The following is a 6,514-nucleotide window of genomic DNA, read 5'->3' as shown; positions in this document are numbered from 1 at the left end:
AGGAGGAGGAGGAGGAGGAGGAGGAGGAGGAAAGAAGAAGAAGAAGTCATCAAGATGACTCAGGGAAAATGGGAACAGAGTGAGTTTAAATTGTGGTTTCCAATTCCAAAATGTTTCCTGAGAACTGCAACTTTCTTTGTATTTGAGATCTCCTACTTCCATGACATGTTTAGTAGTGTTTTCTGGTTTACTCTTAATATGCTCTAGTTATTGTTTTATGGGAAAACTAGTTGACATGCCCCACAAGACTGAAAATCAATGAAAATCTTTCATTAAGCATAAAGTTCCTTTCACATTTGCTACAATCATAGTAAATACACTTCTTTGTATAAAGGGACTGCCTTTGTTGGGCATTTAAAATATCCCCAAAGGCTAGATGACATACATGAAAATCTCATTGTTGGGGCTGGGTATGTGGCTCAAGAGGTAGCACGCTCGCCTGGCATGCATGCGGCCCGGGTTCGATCCTCAGCACCACATACCAACAAAGATGTTGTGTCCGCCGAGAACTAAAAAATAAATATTAAAAATTCTCTCTCTCTCTCTCTCTCTCTCTCTCTCTCTCTTTAAAAAAGAAAAAAAGAAAATCCAATTGTTGTTTATAGAATAGTGGATTAATCAAATTCAATGCTGTAATGTTTAGAGTAAAATAGAATGTAAATAATTTACTCATAGTATCATATTTAAACCATCTTTATTTCCAAAATACTATCCTAAGAATTATAGTTTTATTTAGCTTCAATCAGAGCAAAAGTATAATCACTTACTTAAGTAAAAGAAATTACTTAAAAACTAAAAATGAGAGGTAAGTCAAATTACTTTTGAAGAGAGATCAAAAACATCAGGTTTCTTGTTGATGTTCAGTAGCAGGCTCACTTGAAGGTGAAATGAAGCCTGATGGGCACTCACTTCTACTTTCAGAATGCGGGGGTGGGGGGAGGAAATCCAGCTCTTGGGGGAAGGTCATGAGGAAAATACCTCCATTCATAGACATCTGGCATTGGAAAAAATGGAGGGGGTGGTGGGCCCGGTGGAAAATAATCTTGAGGTGCCCCATACCTGTTTCCTGGAGGAGGCGGAGGGAAAAATGGTCCTCTTCTCATGAACTGACTCCTCGGGTCCACAGGAAACAATTCACCTCTGACTGGAGGGAAAGGTGCCAACAATAAGCCAGAGCCAATAGCTTGGTTTTCATCAGGGAGAGATGAATTGGGCACATTGGAATCATCAAGATGGATTTTGGTCTCCTTTCTACTGGATTGACTTTTTGAAGACATAGGCCCATCCTCTTTATCCAAAGAAGGCAGATTAGAAACTCTGAGTTCTGCTGGTTGTGATGGTCTACCATAATTCGAATAACATCCACCTTGCCAAGGAGGACCCAATGGTCCCTCACCATTGGGGGAATGCTTTCTGCCCAATGCTGCATTTGAAACACCAAGTGCACAGGGATCTTCCTCTACAAGTTCAAATTGAAGCTTCCTTTCAGTTAACTTTTGTCTATTGCGAGCGTTTTGTTTCATGAAATAATGGAGGTTTCTTTCAGCAATACAAGCCGCCAACTCACTCTCATGTGCTTTTTTCTCAGAGTAAATAATCTTCCCCTGACAGGACTGAATGGTTCTCTCCAATTCTTCTTTAAGATATTTGGCTCGCTTTCTGTAGGTCTCCAGCTCTTCTCTTGTATGGCCCATCTCTTCTTTGACCTTGGAAAGTTTCTCCTCTTGCTCCACCCGGTAATTTTCCTCTACTCTGAGTTTCCCATGGAGTTTCATCATATTTTCTTGATAGCATTCCATCATGAATTTAAATTTCTCCTGAAGGTTCTCATTCTCACCTTCAAGCTGTGTATTTTCTGACAGCAAGGTTGCCTGTTCAGTCTTCAGACTTCTAATCTGTTCTCTAAGGTCTTCCTTTGTTTTCTCTACTTCAGATAAGAAAGCACACGTTTGATATCTTTGTCCTTCTAAGGTTTCTAAGGAGGCCTTTAGCTTAGCACCATCAACCAGTTTCTTCAAAGCTCCTTTGGGCTCATCATCCAAGTGAGCACCAATTCCTGATTCACTCCTCATTCCCCATTCCAAGTTCCCAATGTCTGTTTGGGCTCCCTTGGTTGGAGAAGACTCATCTTTCATCTTCAGCAAGCCTTCAGTCAGAGACTCCATGTGATTTTCTTTATCAGTTTGAACTTGTTTTGCAGGGAATTGAGAGTCTTCCAATGTGGTGCTCTCTTTACATTGGACACGTCCTTGTTCCCTCCATGCTTCAGTGTCTCCTTGTAAGATCAGTTTCTGATTTTGCTGAAGCTGGGAACTTTCATCCAAGGCTTCCTTCATTGCCAGCTGAAGTCCTTCCTCACTTATTTGAAGCAGTCTCAAGTTTGTTTTAGTTTCAGCTATTTGTAATCTGATTGATTCTGATTCACCTTCAAGGGACTTTATCCTTCTCGATATATCTGCCATGATTTCATCCTGTTTACAATGTTTGGCCTTTTGTTCTTCTAGCTCTTTTTCTAGAAAGAGTTTGGACCTATGCAGCTTTTCATAGGTTGCCTCCAAATTTGGGACGTCTCTTGGACCCTTCTCAGAACTGCTGCCCTTTAAAGTTGACTCTAAGCCTTCAAGCTCTTTTTGAACAAGGCTAACTTTTTCAAGTAGTTCACATTTTTCTTCAATTCTTCTAGAAAGTTTTAAAGCCAGCTGTTTTTCTCTTCCCACATAAAGCCTGCTTCTAACACACTGAAAACTTCTCCACAAAAACAAGAGAAGAGCAAAACATCCAAGAGCTCTCCACATCACCAACTCCCAAGGAACACCATAAGGATTAGGGCCTGGCTTCATGTCTTCAGACAATGCTGCCAAAACCCTGCCTAATTCTTCCAGGACCACCCGCTAATATGGCTGTAGGGCAGTCCTTGGTGTCTTCATCAAGCTAAGTTGGCTTTAGCTCTTGCCACCACAACCACAGCCTGCCCAGGCAGGCCAACGTAGGCTGTGAACACTCAGGTGTTTGGTGAGGAACTCAAACCTGCACCAGGCAACGGAACAGACCACTGAGAACCCCTGCAAGGGGGGGGTGATGGTGGGGAGCTGGAGTGAAGGACTCCCAGGAGCCTTGTGGTGCTCAAGTGCCCATCAGGGGAGTCTTGGCCCCTTCCTTCCCTAACCAGTGCATCCTGAAGTGCCATGGGTTCAGGTCCCTTCCACTCCAGCCAGAGAGGAGTCCTCTCTATGCCTCCCACCCCTGAGTTTGGTTTAGGCCAGGCCAAGGTGGAGCTTCTGAAGTTTCTATACAGTCATAATACCACTCAGATTGATGTCATGCAAATTCTAAAGCTTTCTAAACTGTCTCAACAGATATTATGTCATATATTTATATTTGTACTGCTTGCCCTTTTGCTTTAATGACCCATTGCTTTCCCTGCTTTTTTTCTCTCCCTTTTTTCTTCCTTTCTTCCTTCCTCCCTCCCTTTCTTCATTTTTTCCTTTTTTTCTTCCTTCTTTACTTCCTCCCTTCCTCCCTCCCTTCCTTCTTTTTCCTCCCTTCCTTCCCTTTTCTTTTCTTGCAGTATTGGGCTTTAAACTCCAAGGCCTTCTGCATGCTAGGCCAGCCCACTACCACTCAGCTGTATCCCCAGACCTACTGACTCTTTCTAGGAAGGTCATTTGAATTATTTCTAAAGGAGAAAACTCTCATGATACACTTCTTTCTTTCTTTCTTTCTTTCTTTCTTTCTTTCTTTTAAAGCTGGGTTAATGACTTATTTTTCTTTTTTTTAAGTTTACCCTTGACATTGTTTTTATTAAATTTTATTTTTTATAGAGCAAGCAACCATAAAAAGTAAACAACTGGTTAAATAAGAACTGTTATTTTTGATCATTGTACTGTCATTTTCATACTTTATTTTTAAATTTTTTTAGTCACACATGACAGCAGAATGTATTTTTACATATAATACATACATGGATTGTACATACATCAATCATATTGTCTATTCTATTCTGCTGCCCTTCCTATCCTCCTTACTCCTCCCCTCCTCTCCCATCCTTTCTGTCTATCCAATCTAATGTGACACACTTTTTTTCTTTTTCTCATTAGAACATCATATATGTATTCTCTATAACAATGTGCTTCTCCTTCCATCTTCTGTGCAACTTTCCTTCTCCCTCTTTTTCCCCTCCCACCTTTCTTCCCTATTTATTGGTAGTCTTCTTCTCATGTTCTTTCTCCCTATCCCATTTTGAGTCACCACCCTTATATCAGAGAAGACATTTGGCATTTGTTTTTCAGGGATTGGCTCACTTCACTTAGCATAGTCTCCTCTAATGCCATCCATTTGCCTGCAAATGCCATGATCTTGTTATTTTTTAGTGCTGAGTAATATTCCATTGTGTATAAATGCCATATTTTTAATCCATTCATCTATTGAAGGGCATCTGGTTTGGATCCACATTCTAGCTATTGTGAATTGTGCTCCTATAAACATTGATGTGGCTGTGTCCTGTAGTATGCTCTTTTTAGGTCTTTTTGCTCTAGCCCAAGAAGGGGAATAGCTGGGTCAAATGGTGGTTCCATTCCCAGCATTCTAAGGAATCTCCATACTGCTTTCCAAATTGGGGCACCAATTTGCAGTCCCACCAGCAAGGTATGAGTGTACTTTTTTCGCAGCAACCTCGCCAGCACTTATTGTTGTTTGACTTCATAATGGCTGCCATTCTTATTGGAGTGAGATGGTATCTTAGAGTAGTTTTAATATGAATTTCTCTGATTGCTAGAGATGGTGAGCATTTTTTCATGTATTTGTTGATTGATTGTATATCCTCTTCTGAGAAGTTTCTGTTCAAGTCCTTGGCCCATTTGTTGATTGGGTTATTTTGTTGTTGTTGTTGTTTAACTTTTTGAGTTCTTTGTATACTCTAGAGATTGATCTCTATCTGATGTTTGAGGGGTAAAAATTTGTTCCCAGGATGTAGGCTGCCTATTCACCTCAGATATTATTTCTCTTGCTGAGAAAAAATTTTTTAGTTTGAATTTGTCCCATTTGTTGATTCTTGGTTTTAACTCTTGTGCTATAGGTGTCTTATTAAGAAAATTGGGGCCTGCCCCCACATGATGAAGATTAGGGCCAACTTTATCTTCTTTTACATGCAGAGTCTATGGTCTGATTCCTAGCTCCTTGATCCATTTTGAGTTGACTTTTGTGCATGGTGAGAGAACGGGATTCAATTTCATTTTGTTGCATATGGATTTCCAGTTCTCCCAGCACCATTGTTGAAGATGCTATTCTTTCTCCATTGCATGGTGTTAGCACCTTTGTCTAATATAAGGTAGTTGTAATTTTGTGGATTTCTTTCTGTGTCCTCTATTTTGTACCCTTGGTCTACCGGCCTGTTTTGGTGCCAGTACTATGCAGTTTTTGTTACTATTGCTCTATAGTATAGTTTAAAATCTGGAATTGTCATACCACCAATTTCACTCTTCCTGCTTAGAATTACTTTAGCTATTCTGGGTCTCTTGTTTTTCCAGATGAATTTCATGATTGCTTTTTCCATTTCTGCAAGAATGTCTTTGGTATTCTGATGGGAATTGCATTGAATCTGTAAAGTGCTTTTGGTAATATGGCCATCTTAATAATATTAATTCTACCAATCCATGACCAAGGTAAATCCTTCCATCTTCTAAGGTCTTCTTCTATTTCTTTCTTCAGGGTTCTGTAGTTTTCATTGTATAGCTCTTTCACCTCTTTTGTTAAGTTGATTCCCAGGTATGGAGTAGTTGTCCTCATTTCCATTTCAGAGAATTTGTCACTGATATACAGGAATGCCTTTGATTTATTGATATTGATTTTATATCCTGCACTTTGCTGGATTCATTTACTAGTTCTAGAAGTCTCTTGGTTGAATTTTTTGGGTCTCCTAGGTATAGGATCATGTCATCAGCAAATAGTGCTAATTTAAGTTCTTCTTTTCTTATATTTATGCCTTTAATGTCTTTCATCTGTCTAATTGCTCTGGCTAGTGTTTCAAGAACTATGTTGAATAGAAGTGGTGAGAGAGGGCATCTCTGTCTTGTTCCAGATTTTAAAGGGAATGTCTTCAATTTTTCTCCATTGAGAAAGATGCTGGCCTGAGGCTTAGTGTATATAGCTTTTATCATTTTGAGGTAATTTCCTGTTATCCCTAATTTTTCTAGTGTTTTGAACATAAAGGGATGCTGTATTTTGTCAAATGCTTTTTCAGCATCTATTGAGTTGATCATATGTTCTTATCTTTAAGTCTATTGATGTGGTGAATTACATTTATTGATTTCCATATACTGAACCAGCCTTGTATCCCAGTGATGAATCCCACTTGGTCATTGTGCACGATCTTTTTGATATGTTTTTGTATCCGATTTGCCAGAAGTTTATTGAGGATTTTTGCATCTAAATTCATTAGGGATATTGGTCTGAAGTTTTCTTTCTTTGAGGTGTCTTTATCTGGTTTGGGAATCAGGGTGATGTTGGCCTCATAGAA

The 6,514-nt window shown here is 39.5% G+C and overlaps 1 pseudogene; it reads right to left on the bottom strand.

Annotated features, from left to right (window-relative positions):
• Positions 1-841: 841 nt before the first annotated feature.
• LOC144253395 (melanoma inhibitory activity protein 2 pseudogene) lies at positions 842-2,897 on the bottom strand (annotated as a pseudogene).
• Between the last annotated feature and the right edge of the window lie 3,617 nt (positions 2,898-6,514).

The sequence above is a fragment of the Urocitellus parryii genome, chromosome 2, assembly GCF_045843805.1.
Source record: "Urocitellus parryii isolate mUroPar1 chromosome 2, mUroPar1.hap1, whole genome shotgun sequence".
NCBI classification, from domain to species: Eukaryota; Metazoa; Chordata; class Mammalia; order Rodentia; family Sciuridae; genus Urocitellus; species Urocitellus parryii.
The sequence above is the reverse complement of the archived record's forward strand: the minus strand, read 5'-3'. Positions and strand labels throughout refer to the sequence as shown.